The sequence below is a fragment of the Pyrus communis genome, chromosome 10, assembly GCF_041283825.1.
Source record: "Pyrus communis isolate YQ-2024b chromosome 10, ASM4128382v1, whole genome shotgun sequence".
In the NCBI taxonomy this organism is placed as follows: domain Eukaryota; kingdom Viridiplantae; phylum Streptophyta; class Magnoliopsida; order Rosales; family Rosaceae; genus Pyrus; species Pyrus communis.
The window spans coordinates 16,113,615-16,121,777 of record NC_142574.1 but is presented as its reverse complement, the minus strand read 5'-3'; positions in this window follow the sequence as shown (position 1 = coordinate 16,121,777).

Sequence of the window (8,163 nt, the reverse complement as noted above, 5' to 3'; positions counted from 1 at the left end):
AGTTCAATACATCAATAGATGTCTTCATTTATTTAGGCAAACACTATCTTAAAAGCTACAACTGGATGTCTTCATTTATTTAGGCAAACACTATCTTAAAAGCTGCAACTGATCCTACAAATAATGCATGCCCATCAACATTAAAGAACTCACCTTTCTTGAGAAAGTTTTAAAGACGATTACAACAATCTTTCAATTTATTGTGTAAGAAACCATTCGTGGTGGAGGAGGCCTCATGTAATATAAAATTGGGTAAAGTACAAAAAAACTACCTCAACTATTGGTGTCACGACACTTTCATACCTCAACTATTGGGAGGACGAGTTTCCCATTTTTTTTTTTCGTTCTTCTTCTTCCTCGAGGGGGAACGGACGAACTTGTTTTTTTTTCCTTCTCTCTTCTTCTTCTTCTTGTTTTTCTTTTGCAGGGTGTTGGAGGGAGGACGAGTTTCCCAATTTTTTTTTTTTCCTTCTTCTTCTTCTTTTTTCTTCTTCTTCCTCCTCGCCGGAGGGGGGGGAGGATGAGGAGTGGGGGCGGGGGGGACAGACGAACTAGTTTTTTTTTTTTTTTTTTTTTCTTCCTTCTCTCTTCTTCTTCTTCTTCTTGTTTTTCTTTTGCAGGGTGGTGGGGGAGGGACTTTTTTTTTTTTTTTCCCTTCTTCCTCTTCTTCCTCTTCTTCTTTCTTCTTCTTCTTCTTCTTCCTTCGGGTTGGGTTGGGGTTGTTTTTTTTTTTTTTCTTCTTCTTCTTCTACCTCCTCTTTCTTTCTGGTTGGGTTTGTGGTAGGGGACGAACTGGGTTTGGTTTGGGGTTTTTTTTTTCCTTTTTCCTCTTCTTCTTCTTCTTCCTCTTCTTCTTCATCCTTCTTCTTTCTGGGGTTGCAGGAAGATGGGGAAGAGAGAGAGGAGGGAGGGACGAAAGGGAGGTTTATTTTTTATTTTTTTATGTACTTTTTTTATTATTTTAATATTTAAATAATATTAAATGATTTTTTTTTGTTTTTAATAATATTTTTAATAAAAAATTGGTCCCGGATCAAGCCACGTTAGCATTTAACTAAGAAATAAATGGCCAAGCTAACACACAAATTCTAAAGATGAGGTATGACATTGTCAATTTTAAAAGATAAGGTATGAAAGTGCCGTGACACCAATATTTGAGGTAGTTTTTATACTTTACCCTATAAAATTTGTAATTGTTGTATGGCTCACTAAATATTATTAAATTGCTTGTGAAATGGTTTATATTTCCTCCAACGACCAATATACCATGCATAAGCTACTTTGACTTTTCTCTATAATGGTTTAGCTGCAGCCTGCTATCAAAGGGCAACAGATCGACTGATAGAGAAAAGCTTACTTACATTATTTCACATTAACTTAAAAAACGCTTGATCAAATACTTTTAAATTTTATTTGACGATTTAAATGTTAAATTATATCAGTTTATTTTTATTTTTGATATCAAATTCAAGAGTAAGTGACAACAAATCTCAATTCACTAGCTACCAATAGTAAAATAAATAAATAAAAAAAATTCCCCAACATGCAAATGTGAAATATTTGTTTCGTAAGCAAGTTAACAGTCCAGCGCGAATTTACAGTTGAGGACATTAATAATACCTTAGGGTTATCTCTCTCTCTCTCTCTCTCCCTCTCTCTCTCTCTCCCCCCCCCCTCTCTCTCTCTCTCTCTCTCTCTCTCTCTCTCTCTCTCTATATATATATATATAATTAGCATCCGGTCCCTAGTTTCTAATGTTCATTGACTAAAACCTTATTAGTTTTTAGATTTTGATCAAATTGACACACCTCGATCCGGAATATCCACTTGGACTCTGAATCAAGCTGTGCTAGCCGACACCCGAAGGGTGACAAAGCCATAAAGTGTAGTGATGTGGAAAATGTGAATAAATTTAAACCTAAAAGTGCCTAATTATAAGAGTGCGCTGGTGAGCGGAAAGGAACCCATTTCACACGTGATGACAGAGTATAATTAAAGTACAGTACTATAAGATAAGGATTATACCCTCAAGGGTAGCCATCTATACCAAGATTTTCCAAGAATCCTCGTCGATACAAAAGTTCAGCTGCTAAAACCTCGAGGGGCGAAAAACAAGGTTGAGTGGGCCTAGAAATAAAGTTTTATAAAAATCTTTTTGAAAACATTATAACCCATTGCCGTAAAACAAATATAGTTTCCAAAATATACATACTACGTATGGTATGAAAATACTTACCATAGCTTGCAATATCTCAAGAGTTCAATACAGCATTATATTTCGTAAATAAGCACATGACTTCCGAATTCACAAAATCTCGCATAAGTAAACATATCATAACGAGTGCTCATTGACACATGCTGACACACGAGTTCATGCAGAGTTATTCTGACATGAACAAGACTAGGTGTAACAATTATATACGCTCTAGTACCACAATCACGTGAAGACTAGCACTAGGCGCATCACATACAAGTCAGAGTTGCCTTTTGCAACCTATACGACAAGACTAGCACCTACAATGGATCCAAGGTAAGCGTGCGATGCAATGTCAACATACATGTGAAGCCTGGCCTTGGCCCAAGTGAGTACTAACACCGGTGCAACAACGATGAGCAAATAACACAAATATAATCATGCCACATTGATTCGATAATTCTAGTCGACATCACATTATTCATGAATATAAATATAATTAAGGCATCCCCTTATAGTAAGCTTACCTATGCATCCCGTAGGATTATTTCATAATTTTCCAACAATAAGGCATTTCTTATAAACGCTAATTTAATTATGGCAATCACTTAGAAAATTCATTGATAAGTATATATGTGGAAACTAACCAATACACACACACACACACACTATATGAAAGAAAAAACCCACTCACAGATCATGTCGTCGAGTTGAAACCGCCTCGTAGCATCGAGAGTCCTTGAGATGCGTTTCACCTAGAAACGAAACCATTTATGTAAATACGTAAAGTACCAATATATAAACGTGTTTTCATACAAAGTATGCCTAATAAAGAAACTATTTTAAAACTGTCGAATTTCGGAAAACTGACGAAGGATTCAAAATTAGCACTTCGAAATACGCTAAGAAGGGTCCTAGGCAATTTTCGTAAAAAGTCAACGAAAAGTCAACCAGGATGCCCTGGTAGTCAACTATATTAAAATTTTGGAATTTCACTAAATGGATGTCACACACGGACTTGAGGTGTCAAAATTACCTAGGAAGATTTTCAAAAAAAATTCTGAAAAGTCAACGCAAGGAATATTCTAAAGAATATTCTGAGCTCAACTCAGAAATGGGCCACCCTGGGACAAAGGGCCAAAAGCTTGGCCTAAAGGTTTTGGGCCAAGTTTGGGCTTAGGCCCATGGATCATAATTAGTTTTTTTATTTTATTTTTCTTCTTCTTCTTCTTCTTCTTCTCCAGCTGGTTGCCACTGCAATCGCCGAATTCTACCCAACTCAGACTACACCAAAACTTAACTAAACCTAGCCTTCCAATATATCAAAACGAAGATCGAGGAACAAGGATTCAAATAGTACCATTGGTTTCCTTGGTCGTGGCCGGATCTCGTCGAAAAATGGCTCGAAGCCATTGGGTTTTCCATCGGAAAACTAGGGAGAGTTTCTAAGATGATTTCCATCGATTTCAAAGCTTACCTTAGTTGGAATCGTCGAAAATCCGGCATTGGTTTGTCGAATGAACACAATACAGTAACCTCCATCACTATCGGAGTTCCAAGGTTTTGGTCTGGGTTCGAGACAAGGAAGAAGGCGACGATGGTGGCGGTGAAGTTTGTCATAGAGAGTGGTGGTGGTGGTTCGTTGAGTTTCACGGAGAGAGGGAGAGTTAAGAGTGAGAAAAAGATAGAGTGTGAAAAGAGAAAGAAGGAAAATGACTAATGAGAGAGAGATCGAGAAAGTGGGAGATACGGAAGAGAGGGAGAAATGGGGTGTGGGCCCCACTTGTCATACAACTCAAAATCACCAATGAAAATACAAAAAGATATATCCCGTAATGTGAATTTACCAAAACGCCCATCATGCTCCGTAGTTTGTAAAATCTTCGTCGTAACTCCAAATTCAGTTCTGTTTGTGCCTACGCATTTGTATCATCGTGTACTATGCAAATAGACCAAAAGAACGAGTCATACATCTCTCTAAACAATGGTCAACGAAAGTCAAAATCCCTACCTCTAGGGGCATTTTTGTTAATTCACACTTTTAAAATTTATAAAATTGAAAAATTAGGGACGGGCTGTCACAAGAGTCCCTAGCATTAATATATTAATGAATTACATGTAAGTTACATAATTTTTATAATAAAATTAGTAATTGATTTAGAGTTTTAATACTCACACCCTTATTAAACTCCTAATTAATTTCAATTCAAACATTTCCAAAGTATAAAAAATAAAATTAGAATAAGTTTGTACCCATTAGATTTTTATAAAAAAATGATTTGTACCCACTCTTAAATATACCAATTTGTTATATGAAAAATGTACCCTTTTTTTAATATAAAATGTACCCATTTTTTTAATATAAAATTCATTCAATCTTTTCTATAATCCATTTTTTAAACTTATATGGGTACATTCTATTTCGTTGATTTAAGAATGTATCCATGTCAAGTTTAATAGAAGAAATGCTTAATAATTATTAAGCCTAATATCTTTCTTTTTTTCCTTGTGTTATTGAAAAATGTTCTCATGTTTTGGTACAATAATTTTTTGGTTAGTTTTTTTATGAACGTACCCATGTATACATATAATATATTGGAGAATATAATTTATCTTTAATAATTCTAATCCCATAAATTATGGGTTTTATTTAAAATCTCATTAATATAAATAACTACAAATTTCATTTTTAGTTTAAAAATAAAATAACCACATAAAAATGCATTATTACATTAATATCAGGGACTTCGATCAAAAACTAAAAATCACAAAGGTTTTAGTCAAAGAACATTGATAGTTAGGGACAACATCTAAAGTATCTCTATATATATGTCACATGTATGATTGTGTGGCCGCAAAACAAAATCTAGATTCAGACCTAAATTGTCAATTTTATTGGACCACAAATATGTAACAAAATCCACGGCATCTATGGCGTGTAGGATCATATCATGTAACTGTATAAACTTCCAAAAGAAAATGATGCGTAATTCTCACCTATTGGCTACTAGTGTGCAGTTTCTACTAACCGAAAGCCTACAAACTTCAGACCTGAGAGAGTATTTTTCAGCAGATCCGTTTCTTTTGGGCTTCAAGTCAATAACAGGATTCAAGAAATTCTTGGCACGTGGCAGTGTCTTGCCTTACTTAAACAAATATACTTAGAGCCTCAATTATGCAAGCTTTTGAAACTGAAAAGTATGTTTTGAGATTGATTTATTTCAAGACTTCTAATGAGTATAAAACTATATAAGATTAAACAAATCATTGTTTGTGTGACTATGATGCAACAATTACATCATCTTACTCAATAATTGCAGATTTCTCATTTATCCACTTTTCAATTTTCAAGACAGTAATATATTCAACAAACTATTAGTTTAGTGGTACGTTTCTTTCATTGCTAAAAAAGTATTGGAACGTCTCTCCCAAGTATGTCTCACTTTTCTTTATCCAGTTATTTGATGCTACTTTTTCTCGTGTCTCATATACATATTATTCGGACATGATACAATTTGTTTTCCACGTCAAGATCATTTTTCTTTTATAAACGAGTAGAGGGGGTTATATAGAAATATGACTCTTTGTATTAATGGGTAAATAATAGTACAATATATATAGTTACATTAATATTAAGGTGGGAATCATACACTAATTACAAATATCACTTACATAATATACAATTAACAATAATGATGGAGAATAATCCATAATTAACTGGACGAGTCTGATCGAATGAGTTTGGAGAAAGTAACTCATGGCGGGTCTTGAGAAAAGGCTTGGTGAGGAGATCAATAGACTAATCAGTGGACAAAATATAACAAATCTGATAACCAAGCCACCTTTTCACACCAAAAGTAATAATTAGGTTCAATATGGCGCATACGAGCATGATGAATGGAATTAGCAGCGAAGTAGGTGGCACTCAAGTTATCATAATTTAAGAAAAGAAAAAAAGTACAAGAATTCCACGCTTCCCAAGAAGAAAACAAAGCCATGTCGTCTTAGCACACAAGCATGAGAAAGTGATATATACTCGGTACTAGACCTGAATGCAGTCGCCCATTTCTTGGAATACCAGGATATAAGATTAGAGCCAAGGTAGACATGATAGCTGGTGGTAGAATGTCGAGTGTCTAAACGACCCGTCCAATCAGCATTGAAGTAGGTGGACAAGGATGTGAAAGAAGGTTGAGGGTGCAAAGTGATGCCGAAATCAAGGGTGCCTTGATATAACAAAGAATTCGCCCTGCAACAATCATGTGGGTGGTGCGAGGTAAACTCATGTATCGATTAACAGTTTGACATCAAGGATTTGCACCCTCCCCAGTTATTTCTTAGGATTACAAGTTACTCGTGACCTTACTGGGCTTCATATTCACCAACTTAAGTATGCCCATGATGTTCACTAAAATTTTGACTTGGTCTCTTGTAAACCAATTTCCACTCCTCTTGTGGCACAGAACACTCTTATGCCTCTAGTAAAACAACTTTTACTTAGAAAGTTAATAAAAATTACAAGGATTACAGAAAAACAGTGCTCAAACAACCCAATTTGGTGTCTGAAATTCCCTGATCAGCATCTTCGACTATCGTGCTCAACCACGAATTGTCGTCGAAAATGGAACGTTTCATCGCCGGAAGGAATATTCTGTTACCCGAAGTGGACTATTCAACCATTGACAAAGTTAACGACAAAGCTAACAGAACATACATTGAAAATTTTGACCTGAATTCGAAAATGGGTCCGATTGTCAGGTCGAATGAGTATTGGGTCAGACCAAGTTTGTGTTAATTTCTATTTAGAATAAATGAATTGCTTTTTATCGAATAAGTGTAAGTATATTATTATATTGAAAACAAAACAAAAAATAAACAAACTAGATTAAGATTTAGGCCTTTTAGCCAAAATAGTCCTTGAGATTTGCATAACACATAACTTTGGTCCCTAAGATTGTCCACCATCCATTATTTTGGTCCTTCCGTTAAAAACTCCATTAAGTGGTTCCGAAGCTCATACCGGAAACTGAGATTTTTTGGCCAGAAGTTTGGACAATTTTCAAAGCTTCATAACTCAATCGTTTCTTAACCAAATTCGACCCATAATATATCAAAATGAAGATAGAAAAGTGTTGAACAAGATTATACCTATTTGGAAGGCCAATGGTTGCCGAAGATGGCTGTAAAATAGCCTGAAAGGTGACTGGTCCGCAGGAAAATTGGAAAACTCGCCAGAAATTAGTTAAACTTTAAACGTTCATAACTTCTTCAATACTCAACAAAATCGAGTGATTCAAAAACGAAAATCATACTTCTCGATGAGACAAAGAGAATGGTACCTTTCTTGATGGCTAAACCACCGTGGTTTGGGCAGAAAATAGCCTGAAAGGTGACTGGTCCGCGGGAAAACTGGAAAACTGGTCGGAAACTGGGTAAACTTTAAACGTTCATAACTTCTTCAATACTCAACGAAATTAAGTGATTCAAAATCAAAAATCACACTTCTCGACGAGACGAAGAGAATGGTATCTATATTTATGGCTAACTCGCCGTGGTTTGGCCAAAAAAGGCTTGAAAGTGGCTGTCATGGTCTTGTCGAGTTAGCCACTTTCGACCCATTTTTCGGCTAAAACACGCCGAGTTAGCTGTTGAGTACCATTCTCTTCGTCTCATCGAGAAGTATGATTTTCAGTGTTGAATCACTCGATTTTGTTGAGTACTAAGAAAGTTACGAACGTTTAAAATTTACCTAGTTTCCAGCGAGTTTCCCAGTTTTCCCACAGACCAGGCACCTTTCAGGCTAAGTTCCGGCCAGCTCCTACAACCATTGGGCTTCCACCAAATAGTTATAATCTTGTTATACACTTTCCTATCTTCATTTTGATATATTATGGGTCAATTTTAATTAAGAAACGATTGAGTTACAAAACTTTGAAAATTGCCCAAACTTCTGGCCAAAAATCTCAGTT